Raw genomic sequence first — 16,757 nt, 5'->3', positions numbered from 1 at the left:
AGTGGTATCGTAGTTCCTAGCTGTCATTTTGTCCCGTTCTGAGTGACAAGAAACTAAAATCCAGACAATTTCAGCTTTTTGAAGAAAATAAATTTAAAAAAAAGGCAGGATGAAGTTCATAAAAATTTATTATTCTACAGAAAGATGCTTTAGTAATTTGTATGGTCTAGTTTCTATTCATACATCATAGTTGAGTAAAGAAAACTCTATTATTAACACAATGATACTAAATATTATTATGTAAAGATGTTAGCTACATCATACACTGACACGATATTCAATGTTATTTTGCTTTTATGCACTAATGGCACTAAACTTGTGGCACTTTGCTTTTATACACTAATGGCACTAAACTTGTGGCACGTTGCTTTTATACACTAATGGCACTAAACTTGCGGCGTGTTGCTTTTATACACTAATGGCACTAAACGTGTGGCACGTTGCTTTTATACACTAATGACACTACTCTTGTGGCACGTTGCTTTTATACACTAATGACACTACTCTTGTGGCAGGTAATCCTGCTGACATTCAACATACTTTTGATACCTTTAGTAGGTCTCGCGATAACTCAGAGTTTACAATCAATATAGAGAAAACAAAAATTTTGTATACAATTCAAATAAAAAAATATAACGAATTTAAGAATTTGAAAATGCCGATAGTGATGTTCAGGATCAATATCAGTACTTAGCCATTATATTTCTGAACAAATGTATCATCTCCAATGGCCTGAATAATCTAGTGTCCAGAACTAATAAGGGATTTTATTAATTTCAATTGTGTACACACCATTTAGATTTGCCTAATGATTGTCAACATAAACTGTTTGATCAAACCATTGGACCGAATTTAACAGATGTTTGTCAACTTTGGCGATTTGTGTGCACTTAATGTTTCCATTAAAGGTAACTGAAAACTTCAACATTTAGTTTGAATTTATTATTCTTGTATAATTAAATTCCGGCGCACAATAAGAGAAAACATAATACTTCTTCACTAAGCACCTCCCTGGAAGGAAAGTTGAGCTTAGACGAGTTCGGTCTAAACAGAACACATAGACTGTAATACCGCCGGTACGAATGACAATATCAATCAGGAAAACAAAGAAGAAGAAAAAAAAACGATATGGACGAGACAAAAAATGACAATGCAAACGGAAAAAAACAATGAAACAGACGAGACAAATAACGAAAATGACATGAACATAAATCTAGAAACGGACAATGAAGAAACTGACAAAACAAAAAACGAAACAAATATGGCAGAGAAACGAAATAATGAAAATGAGGCTCTGGAGTGGCTCCAGAGCCCGACTAATATAAATTAAATAAATCATAATCTAAAACCAAAACAATGTTATATAAATATAAATAATAAAGATAAAGTGATGCGGCACCTGGTCAAGTGTAGACCCAAAAATGGAAGAAATAAACTTCCGAATTGCGACAATCAATAGCAATGGGATAGACAAAGAAAAAGTAGAAAATTTATCCAAAGAAACCAACTTTGATGTAATTCTAATACAGGAAACGCATAATGGTTTTGTACCAAAACTAAAATCTCTTTTAGAAAACAATCTAGATTCTATAGTAGCCTGTAATGGCTATATAAATAAAGATACCAGAGGTGGAGTAGCAACAATCATAAAAAAAAACATAAACAGGGCTTAAGTTGGGAACGCTATGAGGAGGGCAATTTTTTTAAAGGGCGATTACTACACATTAATATTTACAAGTGGCATATAATACATGTATATATACCAGCAAATACTAACCAAAAACAAATATTTATCAAAATTCTTTTCAAATACCTACAGGACTACTCGATCGACAACTTAATATTAGGGGGAGATTTTAACTGGGATGGGGATGAAGTTGATAGAACAACTGATTTGACAGTTTAAAGAGGAAATGACACACTTAATAAATAAACATAAACTAAGTGATATATATATATATATACACATATATATATATATATATATATATATATATATATATATATATATATATATATATATATATATATATATATATATATATATATATATGTGTGTGTGTGTGTGTGTGTGTGTGTGTGTGTGTGTGTGTGAAACTAACTTTAATAAAACGGGATTATACTTTCGAATACAAACAGGGAGATGCCAGTAGGATTGATAAGTTTTATGTAATGAATTTTAAAATAACGATATACAAAAGGTAGAAATTAAAATTTTAAACTTTCTGATCATAAAATGGTTGTAGCTGAATTAAAAATCCAAACGTAGATGTAAATGGGGACCAGGACAGTGGAAAATAAAAAAATTATTTTAAAGGATATGGATTTTATAGATATAGTCAAAAATGAGATAGAAATATTTAGAAATGAAGAAAACGCTGATATCATTAAGGAATGGGATATCTTAAAATAGACAGTAAAAAAAGAGAGCTATACGATTTCAAACATAAGATCAGAGAAATTGAAAAAGGATAAAAATCAACTAAAAATAAGATTAAATATAACAATAAAGGAAGAAGAAAAGAAACAGCTGATAAGTAAGATAAAAGAAATAGAAGATGAGGAACATCAGGGGACAACAATTAGAACGGGTAAATTCAAAGTAAATAATATTATTTATACAGATAAATCGGAAATTTTAAATAGTATTTACTTATATTAGAGTGATTGATATACTTCACAAGGTATCGAATATGATACAATAAACAACTGCTTAAATAATATAGATTGTGAGATGATATCAACAGTGTCACGGAATTGATAGGAGTTATATCAATATGTATATGTTGTCAAAAATGTACTCGGGTTTCGTTGCCGCGTACAGCGTCACCCGAGGGTGGTATATTTTTTCGGCTTAGTTATTTCGAAATCCTGAGCGAAACTCAGACCATGCTGCACGAACAAATTGCCGGCAGCGGGGAAACTAAGTACCTAGCTGCCCATATCTTTCACAGCTAGTGTACATATAGAGCAAATTCTCTATAACCAAATGACATTACGCCAAGTCTTGTCAGGAAGCTTACCCCTTTACAGAAGCAAATCTCCAGCTGTAGAGGTAATGAAATTTTCTTTATTACTATTCGTTTATACGACAGAATTGTTTTCAATGTTTAGATGTTTTAGAACCTTAATGTTTCAAAAAGACTTTTATCTGCAAACATATTCATTGAATGCAGTAGCTAACTAGCAGGAAACATATTTATTCTAAATTCTACACAGTCAATACCTAGGTGATACAACGACGTATTAGAAATACTATAGTATGGTTCCAGTTAGCTATTTGTTGTAACTGAACAGACAAATTGATATTTAATTATACGCTGTTTGCATTAAACGATTAATGTAATGGGTAACGAATTCATGTGCGCGCATGCGCTACATATATCAATGCAAAAGTACTTATCCGTGTCATATGTACGACACGGTTTAGTTATCATTTTAGCTGCCATGCCTTGTATATGGTTTGATGTGGAGTCACAGAACTCTGTGGGGTTTCGTGTGACGTATACGCTGTGTTTTGGTGACTTTGGATTGGAAGAGTGGACTGGTTTTCTCGATGCGAGGGACCAGATCTTCGCGACCATCGGGTCTGTGATGTGAGGGATCCTTCAGCAGACTGAGAGGAGCGGACCATGCGTGGGTGCTTCTCTGGCCATTTACTAGAGCGCGTGGAACTGGAGTTAACATCTTGGTCGTCAAATGGGCGCCACGATAGTTGTAGTGTTCCATGTTATTTCCACAATTGCATTTCTTAATTTCATTCATTCCTATTATGTCGTTATATGAGCGATCGATAGGTTCATAATTTCATTCATTCCTATTATGTCGTTATGTGAACGATCGATAGGTTCTTCATGTCATTCATTCCTATCATGTCGTCATATGAACGATCGATAGGTTCATAATTTCATTTCATTCCTATTATATAGTTATGTGAACGATCGAGAGGTTCATAATTTCATTCATTCCTATCGTTATATGAACGATCGATAGGTTCGTAATTTCATTCATTCCTATTTCAGTATCGGTTTACGATCGATAGGTTCATAATTACACGTATTGCTATATTGTTATATGAACGATCGATAGGCTAATTGCATTCATTCCTATTGCTATATCGTTATGTGAACGATCGATAGGTTTATAATGTTATTCATTCCTATTGCAATGCCGCTGTGTGAACGATCGATAGGTTCATAATTTCATTCATTCCTATCGTTATGTGAACGATCGATAGGTTCGTAATTTGCACTGCTTTTCAATACCGTTTTATGAACGATACGTTAAAATTTATCTGCTTTTCTAAATCGTCATTTGAACGATACATTCAAGGCTCTTTATATTGGGGCGTAGGTCACTTTTATTTTGTTGATCGGTGATAAGATTTCACGTTTGTTTTGAAATTCCATTAGTTAAATGTTTTTCTCTCGTAGTTATTTGTTGATAGTTCCATGTTAGGAACTTTATAATTTTCCTTATCTTTTTGTTTATAATGGTGTCAGATTTGTTCCGTTTATAAATAAACATATTGTAAACGCAGTTGTTTTTGGTGTCTTCCCTAATCCAGTTCCAACTCGGCTTCATCCTGTGACAAACAGAACACAAACTTTTGTGATGTCATCTCAGACGAAGAAATAACGAACAACAATGGCACACTTACAAAAGGAAAATCACCAGGGAAAGACGGACTTACCGTGGAGTTCTATCAGAAATTCCACGGAGAGCTAAATCCTAAAAGCTTTATATAATAATATATTTTTTAATAAAAAGTCAAAATCAATTAGGGAGGGAATAATTACAATAATTTATAAAGGAAAAGGGGATATGGATGACATAAAAAACTGGAGACCTATATCATTGTTGAATAACGATTATAAAATCTAAATCTTAGGTAGAATATTAACTAATAGAGTAAAAAAAACGGCTTAGGAAAATAATCAATATAAATCAATGTTGCGGGGGATATCCAAAGTAATATTTTAAATATACAAACTGTAATAGTCTATATAAATGAAACGGGTACGAAGGGAGCTATGGTACTCTTCGACCAAGAAAAAGCTTTTGAGCGATTAGAACATAACTATATACAAAAGGTATTAGAAAAATTCGGTTTCGGAGAAAACTTACGAAAATGGACTGAAATCCTATACACAGGAATAACTTCATGTGTACAAGTTAATGGGAAATGTACGAAAGAATTTGACATACAATGATCGGTGGGGCAAGGTTACCAACTATCCATGTTATACGTAATAGCAATTGAAATTCTAAGCCACAAAATAAGGATAAACCCAGGAATACAAGCTATACATATTCCAAATTTAAAAGAATTTAAAATGCTCCAACATGCTGATGATTGTACGAACTTTAGAAGAGATGCACAATCTTTTATACACTTAGAGGAAGAATTTGAAAATTTCGGGAAAGCATCAGGCTAAAAAATAAACCATGATAAGACCAAAATTCTAATAAAAAAGGAAACGGGAGAGGAAACCACCCTGGGTTACCTCCATACCTACTAAGAGATACAGTGAAGGCGCTAGAGATATATTTGGGAGAAAAAAGGCTCATATAAAACTACAAACACATAATCGAAAAAATCTGAGAAAATGCACAAATCGTGGCTCTAATGCCACTATGCATAACGTAGCGGGTACAAGTGGCTAAAACATGCTTGTATTCAAATATAAATTATATAATTAGATCCATTGATATGGAAAACAAAATTTTAAATAAGCTAGTTAATGAAAGAATTAACTACATATGGAATTACAAGACCCATAACATAATAAAAGAGACTATATAGAGCAAACAGTAGAGGGGGCCTGACACTTCCAAGCTCCCTACTACTAAAACTTTCAAATATAATAAATAGAATGAAAAAAGTACAACCTTTTACGGGGACAGCATGGGAGGCACCGTATATCTACTCGTTCGGCTTCACTATGAAGAACCGACCAGAGATATACAAAAATAATAAACTAATAAAGAAACTTGAAGTGGCAAGGAAATTCAGAAATATAAAAGAAATACTTTTAAAATATAGATATAAAATAGAGCTATGGCAAATACAGAAAAAAAACTTATGAGTGGCTAAGAGAAGAAGTAACACAAAGAATAAGGTGTAGAGTAGAACAGAACAACTGGGGAATAAACTGGAAAAGAACTTGGAAAAATTGGGGAAAAATAAGATCTGTCAAAATTCAATGTATAACTTTTAAATATCTACACAACGCCTGGCTTACAGGCGAAGAAGCAGTAAGACGTCGTATGATTAGAATAGTACCGAAATGTCCTTTATGTAAAGTAGCAAACTTTACAAAACTCCATACGATTGCCCAATACGACACAACCAAAAATTATAGAATTAGTTTGATAATGGAAATGTGTAAGAAGTATAAATACCACATGAATAATATTTTATATATAGATGTAAATTTCGAAAATAAGGTAGTTTTAAAAATAATTTATTATATCACCACAGTTGTGCTATCATAAGGCCAAGTAATAAGAATTATAAAATAGAAGTTTTAAAAATTAAACCCAGGTAGACAACATGACATAGTGTGACACTAGACCAGGGGAGGGGAGATGGGGAAGGGACTCCGGCATACCGCGTAGGACTGGTACCGCAAACGGGCTGGAGCCTCGTTCTCATCTCTCATTTCAGAGTGTCAAAGAAAACAAAACGACAAATAAAAATAATAATCTCATCCTCTAACTTGGTTTTATAAATTTCAGAAGTTAAAACTAGAATATAAATAAATGGTAATTTTCTGTACAAAATAGCTCCCCTTTTATATTTTTAGTAAAATACAGACATCGCAGGGCTACACCACAAGGCGCCACGCGAAGTGGCCTGGTCTGCGAAAGAGCCCCAGAAAATCCAGCATGCAGGAAATGGACAAACAAAACAAACAAATGGGGAATAATTTTGAATGGGCAAATTAGCCCTGATATATATATATATATATATATATATATATATATATATATATATATATATATATATATATACTTATGCTTTAAAAACATGTATGTCTTTAATATTTGGAAGATAAAACAATGCCGATTGCGGTAGTAATTACAAGGATATCTCAAAAGATAAGAGAAACATGAAGAAAAAAATGTAAGACCCTGTGGCTTCTTATAGGACATATGAAAGTAACTTCTAAATTTCAATCAAAAGGAAAGAGAATCGCCACACTATAAGTGCATAAATAAAAACAATAGGTTTTATTTACCTCTATTTAAGGCACCGATTCTTTTAGAACTTACTGATTTCAAAACTTAATTAAATATCTATAACTCGGTTAAAGCTGTTTTTCTTTAATAATGATTAAAAAGTCCTGAATATAGAAGATGAAAACTTGAGGGGAGATTTGACTCAAATGCTGTCCTAACATATACATCTATAGCACACACACAATATTGCAAATACTCACATAGCATACACAGGACTTAGGGGACCCTTGGCAAAGGTCACCACTACCAAACAAGGGAAGAGACTCCGACTAGGATAAAAACTTAGATCGGACGAACAACCCTTTGGATAACACTAAGGGAAACAAATACACCATCAAAAATTTGCGAATATATTTTTGGCATAAATTCTGTTATAAAAAAATACAAACACACGGACCTTAGAAGGAAACACAAACACATAAAGACACTTTTTTGTTTTCTAGATTATTTTTTTTTGGGGGGGGGGGCTGTCTGGTGCCCCCCACCCCCAAAAAAGAATATCATATCCTTGTATATTTAAAATTCAAGATAGTAATATACAGGTGTAATACAATCGGTACGGTAGTGTCCAACAGGTGTCGATCTTCTTCAAATGGAAAATGAAGTGAACATGTGAGTGTCAGTCAATTTATATGTAATTCTGCATTCAAAGGAGGGGGCCCCGAGTGGCCGAGTGGTCTAAAGCGCACTCCGTTACCGATCACTGCCATCTCACCTCTGTCTGCGTAGGTTCGAGTCTCGGATTCGGCCAATGTGGGTATGTGAGAAAGCTTGCCAGTAGCTTCTCGAGGGTCGGTGGTTCTTTCCGGGGTATTCTCGGGTTCTTCCTCCACCATTAATACTGGCCGCCATGTATAGCCTATCGTGTGCTGAAAAATGGCGTTAATCCCTAAAACAACAACAACAACAACAACAGCATTCAAAGGAAGAGAGTGCATACTCGATTAAGATGAAAACAATTGCCATATATGTCGGATTTCAACTGCAAGCTGCATAGATCAGATCTGTTACTGCAGAATACACTAGCAGAGCTGGGTCAATGCAGCTGTCGTGGGAGTGACCAGTAGAACAAACGACATAGACCTTGATCTGCATTATGCGACAGCACACCAGGGTGTATGTTGTTTGACCAACTTGCAAGAGATAATTACTGATGGCTGTAGTTTAACCTCTTCATTATCTCTGCATTACCATCATTTATCCAATATTTCTGACATTATAAATAATGAATTGTCTCGTTGTCTGAGTAATCTATGTGGATATGAAAATTATTATGTAATGTCCAAAGATAAGAGTCCGTCATTTATTATACTAGTGACAACCTCTGCAATACAGCTAAGCAATGTTATGATTATTCGCATTGGATGGTTCACCTTTTTAACAAAAAATTGGTATAATTAGACTCTTGATAAAATATATGAAGGTTAAATACCTCTCCTAAATATCATATTAAGCTGTTTTAACATGCATTTTGATAAAAGTGGAAATGATTTGATCATGTATTCACTCAAAACTGTGTCAAGACGTGGTACTTTATTACTGCTTAAACATGTTACAGCTAAACCGAGTTCTTCAGTTGTAATTGGAGTATCCAGCTCTGTCAATACCGATTCGTGTTAAGAATGTCATACCGATTCGCGTTAAGAATGTCATACCGATTCGCGTTAAGACTGTCGTACCGATTCGCGTTAAGACTGTCATACCTTTGTTATATATGGATATACTCTTCTCTCACTGACCAGTATTGTGTTCTGTTAATTCCGTTTCGAGTTGAGTAAACTATTCACAACAATCGTTCAAATAATGACGGAAACGTTTCGAACTTTTCAAAGATTCCTTTTCGTGAATCACACAATTTTGCCTTCTTGCTCTGTTGTAGAGTAATTTACGCATTCGGCAGAACATTTCGTTTTCTTTTTTTTATTCATTATGTAATTAATTATTTTTACCCTGAATTTGACGGAATTGTATTTAATCAAAGGACCTTCTTATGGTTTCCTTTTTCACCATTAAACCAAACAGTATATCTTTAATACGAACATTAAATTGTGTAGCCAGAATATGCACTGTATTTTCAAAATATCGACTTACATTTTTGGTGATAAAGATCGTCGATGTCTAAGTTTATTTTCATCGATTTTGGTTCGGTTTATGAATCCAATAATGCTACCATTAAAGTGTGCCGCCAATTCCCGAGTGTCTTGTTGTATATCATCAAGGAATGCGGTTGGACCGTCATGATTCTATTTATGTTTTAGCATAGCAACATTCAGATAAGCTGACTATTAAGCCTAATAATTAATAATCATAATTAATTGACGGTTTTTATCGAGAGCATCATCGGCTACGATTTAAAAACTCAGCACAATTATGCTCTCTGAAGTTGTAATGAACGGGAAATTTTTCTCATTACTTAAATCATTATCAACTGTGTTTTCGCCATTTGGGAAAAATGTGTGCTGACCCTTTTGTGCATAGCCACCTAATCGTTCGTTTACAATGCGTATACCAGCGCTCTTACACAAATATTACATCAGCGATACGTGAATTATTATTTTAGTGCCCTGTTGTATTAAATCTGTATTAGTGCCCTATTGTATTAGTCCTGTATTAGTGCCCTATTGTATTACGTCTGCATCAGTGCCATATTGTGTTAGACCTGTATTAGTGCACCATTGTATTAGATCTGTATTAGTGCCCTATTGTACTAGATCTGTATTAGTGCCCTATTGTACTAGATCTGTATAAGTGCCCTATTGTACTAGATCTGTATTAGTGCCCTATTGTACTAGATCTGTATTAGTGCCCTATTGTACTAGATCTGTATAAGTGCCCTATTGTATTAGACCTGTATTAGTGCCCTATTGTACTAGATCTGTATTAGTGCCCTATTGTACTAGATCTGTATAAGTGCCCTATTGTATTAGATCTGTATTAGTGCCCTATTGTGTTATGTCTGTATTAGTGCCCTATTGTATTAGACCTATATCAGTGCACCGTTGTATTAGACCTGTATTAGCAACCTATTGTATTAGTCCTGAATTAGTGCCACATTGTAACTGTATAAGATCTGTATTAGTGCCCTATTGTACTGTATTACACCTGTATTAGTGCATCATTGTATTTGACCTGTATTAGTGCCCATTTGTACTAGATCTGTATTAGTGCCCTATTGTAATAGATCTGTATTAGTACCCTATTGAATTAGACCTGTATTAGTGCCCTATTGTGTTATGTCTGTATTAGTGCCATTTTGTATTAGGTCTCTATTAGTGCCATATTCTATTAGACCTGTATTAGTGCCCTATCGTGTTATGTCTGTATTAGATCTGTATTAGTGCCATATTGTATTAGATCTGTATTAGTGCCCTATTGGATTAGATCTGTATTAGTGTCCTATTGCATTAGACCTGTATTAGTGCCCTATTGTGTTAGGTCTGTATTAGTGCCCTGTTGTATTACACATGTATTAGTGCCATATAGTATTAGGTCTGTATTAGTGCCCTATTGTATTAGATCTGTATTAGTGCACTGTTGTATTATACCTGCATTAGTACCAGATTGTATTAGGTCTGTATTAGTGCCCTATTGTATTAGATCTATATTAGTGCACTGTTGTATTATACCTGCATTAGTACCAGATTGTATTAGGTCTGTATTAGTGCCCTATTGTATTAGATCTATATTAGTGCCATATTGTATTAGACCTGTATTAGTGCACCATTTTTTTGACCTGTATTAGTGCCCATTTGTATTAGGTCTGTATTAGTGCCCTATTGTATTAGATCTATATTAGTGCCCGATTGTATTACACCTGTATTAGTGCATCATTATATTTGACCTGTATTAGTGCCCATTTGTATTAGGTCTGTATTAGTGCCCTATTGTATTAGATCTATATTAGTGCCCGATTGTATTACACCTGTATTAGTGCATCATTATATTTGACCTGTATTAGTGCCCATTTGTATTAGGTCTGTATTAGTGCCCTATTGTATTAGATCTATATTAGTGCCCGATTGTATTACACCTGTATTAGTGCATCATTATATTTGACCTGTATTAGTGCCCTATTGTATTAGACCTGTATTAGTGCCATATTGTATTAGACCTGTATTAGTGCACCATTGTAATACACCTGTAGTAGAGCCCTATTGTTTTAGACCTGATTTAGTGCCATATTGTATAAGACCTGTATTAGTGAACTATTGTATCAGACCTGTATTAGTGCCCTATTGTATTTGTATTAGATCTGCTTTTTCAAATGACCTATATTTTGATAGTAGTGATAGCCCTTCTTCTGTGCACGTAACTGTTGATTCATAACACTGGCGGTGGTAAAGTAAACCAGTGTACTTCAGTTCAGAAAATGTGATGATCTCTGCAAGAGAAATAAAGCATAATTTTGTTATTAATACAATATGAACGGAAAATAAAATAATTATATTTAAACTAGTTTGTGACTATAAATTGTTAAACAGGGCGACGAAGTGGTGAGAGTATGTCTGTACCTTGGAGAAAGAAAATCTTCAAATTTGTTTGTCTATCAGCAACCGCTCCGGTGGCCTAGTGGTTAGAGCGTCCGCTTCGGATGCGGCAGGTCGTGGGTTCGATCCCCGACCGAGTCATACCAGAGACTTACAAAAATGGTACTAGCAGCTGCCTCGCTTGGCGTTCAGCATTTAGAGGTTAGTGTTAAGACTGGTCAGCCTGGTGTCAGAATAATGTGACTGGGTGGGACATCATGCTACATGTCTGCAGCATGATGCCCCAGTGCTCGACATCACTATAAACTGCCACACTGCAGACATCATAGCGATATGACGGAATTTTTTTTAAAAGCTACGTAAAAAATCAAAATCACATCACATCACATCTGTCAGCCACTGGTCGTCTTATGAGTAGAAAGCCGCTAACAAAATAAAGATGTGTGTATGTGTGCATATATGTGTGTGTTTGTGTGTGTGTGTGTATGTGTGGATATGTGTGTGTTTGACACCGAGGAGGGGGGACGGGTCACCAGAGGAGTTCTGCCTACAGTGACAATAACCAATATGATTTCAAGGATTTAATCATATACTCATCCACATGCTATTGAATTTGACTACAAGATTCCTTAGTTTATGTTCCACCTTGTTTTCTTATTTCTTTTTGTATTGATCAGATAAAAATGGGGCTTGGAAAGTGCATTAACTACTGAAAATCATTACAATGGTTTTAGAAATATGACATCAGGAAGATTCGTAGATGCAGGTATTGACATTCATGATGAAATACTATAAAATACAAGTAAAAAATTTAAAGAACACTGATCAACATTAAAACTTCCCGAATGAAAGTTTTGCATTTTCTCGTATTTGTAATACAATGTGCAAGTGCCAGATTTCATCACTTTTCCTTTTCAAAAAAGCAAAATTGCCAACCAAAAATATTCCATTTTATGAATGAATGTAAATAATATGTCCCAAATTTTACGATCATGTTATGTTGCTCTAATTATTGTATCAACAAAGAAATTTATACCATATACAAAGGCGACATGTATACCTTGTGCTGGGGCAAGTAGAAGATTAAGTTGCTGGATGGAACTTATCTATTTAATGCTACGATATATTTTCAGCATATGATACATGGCGGACTTTTTATTAGGTGGAAGAAGAACACAGAAAAGCTCCAGGAAGAACCACATGCTCACGAGGTGTTCGCTATCTGTACAAACCACTCAGCCACTCAGAGAAGCCCGTAGCATAATTTATATGTCACATTGTAATACGATAATACACAGATGGCAATATTTTGTGAAGACCACTGTCACACAAACATAATTTTATGTCAATTATTCATCTTGTTATATCAAGTGGCCATAAGACATAACTTAAAGACCTGCTTCAAACGCAACTAGGCTTTTTTCCCCGTTTCAATGCTAAAGGTTGTTCCCAAGAATTTATACCAAAAATGGACATTGCCAGCCAATATATATGGATTTTAAAGGGAACAGTTTCATGAATGATAGTCTGAAATTATGCGGAACACAACTAATTTTCTAGTATAATACAGATATTTAGAGGAAATGCAGCCTTCAAAGAATGCTCTTAATTGTATATTTTCTTTAGTCTGTGGTACGATCATAGTATCACCTATTAAGTATAGTATGACATTTTCACACGCACTTTGTGAATCAAAATGCAATATGTTATTCATAATGATATTTTTCTTATGACATTGAAATGCATTCTTTCAGTTACTTTCAACGCATAGAATAATACAGTGTACTTGTAAAAGAAAGTAAAATTCTTAAAAATTGAATGAGAAATGTACACATAACTAAGTAACATTTCAGTTTCTTTAAAATGATTCTTCAAGCACATTCAGGCTCAATTTTGAAACCTTTTTACGGTAAAGCAAAAGTTAACAGCAACAAAAAATATTAATATTAACAAGTTTTAGGTACTAAAAGAAGATGTAATATGTGCAAGACCGTTGATCACTGTCTTATTTAAAGTCATGGCAGTCCATTATGTACATGTCAAAAAAGCAAAGATGTCTGTTACCAGTGCTTGAAAACATTTTATGTATAGCTTACACACATGAAAAAAGGTTAGCTATGCAAAATTTTCTGTTTACAACTTCCAATCATGGATAATACTTAAATCCACAATACGTATAAATATAAATAACATCGTTACTTACATCTCTATTTTCCAACTTCTCGGCAGATCAAGACATATTCTTGTCGATTTAAGATGAAATTACAACGAGCAAGATCAAACTTTGTGTTCTCTTTGTATCATGAAACAACACATCTAGACCTTGGATGTTCGCGTTGGTTTTAAGTTTGCGTAGGCAAATACTGTATTGACGGAGTTTATGTGGAACAAGCCAAGCATCATGGTCCACGTCCCTATCTACTTAAACCCACCACCCAAGAATGAAGACGGATGGGGATGGGGTCTAATAAAAAATAAAGGCTTGGGGGGGGGAGAGGAATAATTCTTTATCTTCATTGTCAATAGGTTAATACCCCTATCGCCCGCCATGTTAAGGGATTGTGTATGTGTATGTGTATTAATACATGAATGCTCACTTGGACACACAAATGAACAGCAAAGTCGCAAGTTACTTCATTGTTTACACACACACACCAACACACACATGCACCGAAAACGTGGGAGGAAAACCTTTTGTGCGAATGCACGAAGCGAAACACCGCATTAGAGGCTTGGGCATATTTCTGCACTGCGGTGACAAAAGTTTTCGTACTAAACCAAGATTATTTTTCTCTACGGTTTGTTTTTCTTATGAAACTGCGCGGCATCGATTCCTAAGAGACATTATTTAGTGCTCAAAGTTGACTTTGCTTCACACGCATTTAAAATGACTTTAATAAGATATTCAGAATCTCTGAGTTTCTTGAATAAATTGTTAACGTAAATTCCAAGATCTCATAATTTTCACATCTTGCAAGCACAAAATGATTCGTGCTTTCGGCGTCTTTTCTAAACAATATGACAGTAAGCAATGAAAGTCTTTGGTGGCATGACTTTTCAAGACCCCCAGAAAGAACTTTTCTGGACCTGGGTTCTGATATAGTAAAGTATACACCACTGACTTGCAGTGTACTGCTAAAAGCGTTGTCGATATTGTTTTTTACTTCCCTTGACAGCGGTATTGATAGATATAAATCAAGGGGAGGTCATCGTATATACACTTCTTTGTCCAAGATAACTGGCGTAACCTACCTTATCATACGTTTTTTATTGTAACTACTAACCGCCGAATGTCATTGGTCCATTAATACTAAACCAAATTTCTCTGGCTAAATTATCAAACTTTAAAAAAATCTATGAATGTTCCAAATATAAAATATTGTTAAGGGGTCTCCATTCTTGTCGACATTTTAGAGTAGCGAATATGTTGTGTCTGGTGTGTTAACTTAAATCATACTTTAACCTTAACTAAAGTTAATTAATCTCAGTGTTGACATCTAGTAATAATAATAATAATAATAATAATAATGACCTTATTTAAAGAGGGTAACACAATTAGCTAAAAACTAATCTACCTTGAGGCCCTCATACAAAGGAATTCATTTATTTAAGCTGCATCTCTGAAGCCACTGGATATATTGGGTTTGGAAGAAGGAAATAGAGTGGGCATTTATAATCTCAACTGGAATACTATTCCAGAGCAGAGTTCCAGAGTATTGGAAACTTTTTTTAAATAACTCCTTATTTGGTTTGGGAATTTTATACTGTTTGGTAGACATGGATCGCAGGTGGGGAGTATTACCAGGTAGCCTATACTGGAATAGTGATTGTAAATATTCAGGAGCACTATTATGAGATATCCTGTACATTAATTTGGCTTTTCTCAAACAGATTCGGTCTTTAATAGGTAATATTTTTAACCTACCAGCTAAACTTTCCTTGCTTTCTTTCTGGATTGATATTAGCCCAAATACTCTTTTTTGAAGATGTGCCAGCTTTGCTATGTTTTAATCATTTAAATTACCCCATACTGTACTACAGTTGTCCAAATAGGGTTGTATGTAACTGTTATAAAATAGTTTTCTGTGCCTTTCAGGGAGAAAATGTTTTATCCTACCGAGAAGCCATAAACTTGAATTGACGTTTCTTTACTGATATGTTTGATATGTTCAGTCCATCATAGGTTATTATCTACCAGAACACCAAGTAGTCTATCATGACAGACCATTTGCAGATTTGTATCCTTCCATGTCAGACATAGTTCATCACTATCAAGATTTGTCCTTCTTTGCCGTGTTGAGATAAGTAATATTTTAGTTTTACCAGTATTTACCACCATGCCATTACATGTGCACCAGTTTTCCAGTTTGTTTAGTGCATTCTGTAAAGAAATTTCGAGCTCATGCTTTGTGTTTTGGATGTCTGACAATGTTGTGTCATCTGCATAGAAATCTGTAGATGATATTTAGTCTCTTAGTAAAAGTGGTAGGTCATTAATAAATAAAATAAATAGTATTGGACCTAGAATTGAGCCTTGTAGTACTCCATATCTAATTGTTTCAGGTTCAGACAGAACATTATTTATGTAAACATGTTGTGTTCTCTCATTTAAGTACGAAGTAAACCATCTAATTGTTCTTTCATCACACTGGTAGATTTTCAGTTTCTTCAAAAGGATTTCATGATCCACCATGTCAAAAGCTTTCCTGAAATCTACAAATACAGTTTCTATTATTCTACCTTGGTCAAGTGCTTGAAGCCATTTATCAGTTAGGGAGATCAAGGCAGTCTCACAGGAATGGTTCTGTCTAAAGCCTGATTGATTAGGGTGTAACAGCAAGTGTTTGGTTAAATACGACATGAATGAGTCATGGACATGTTTTTCAATCAATTTTGACAAGTTTGGTAGTATTGAGATTGGTCGTTAGTTATCAGCATCATCCTTAGAACCAGATTTGTGAATAGAAGTTACTTTTGCAGTTTTCCCTATTTTGGGGACAGATGAGGTTGCAATACTTAAATTAA

This window comes from Sinohyriopsis cumingii, chromosome 5 (assembly GCF_028554795.1).
Source record: "Sinohyriopsis cumingii isolate HCF-2022 chromosome 5, ASM2855479v2, whole genome shotgun sequence".
Classification (NCBI taxonomy): Eukaryota; Metazoa; Mollusca; class Bivalvia; order Unionida; family Unionidae; genus Sinohyriopsis; species Sinohyriopsis cumingii.
Note: the sequence above shows the minus strand (reverse complement) of the source record.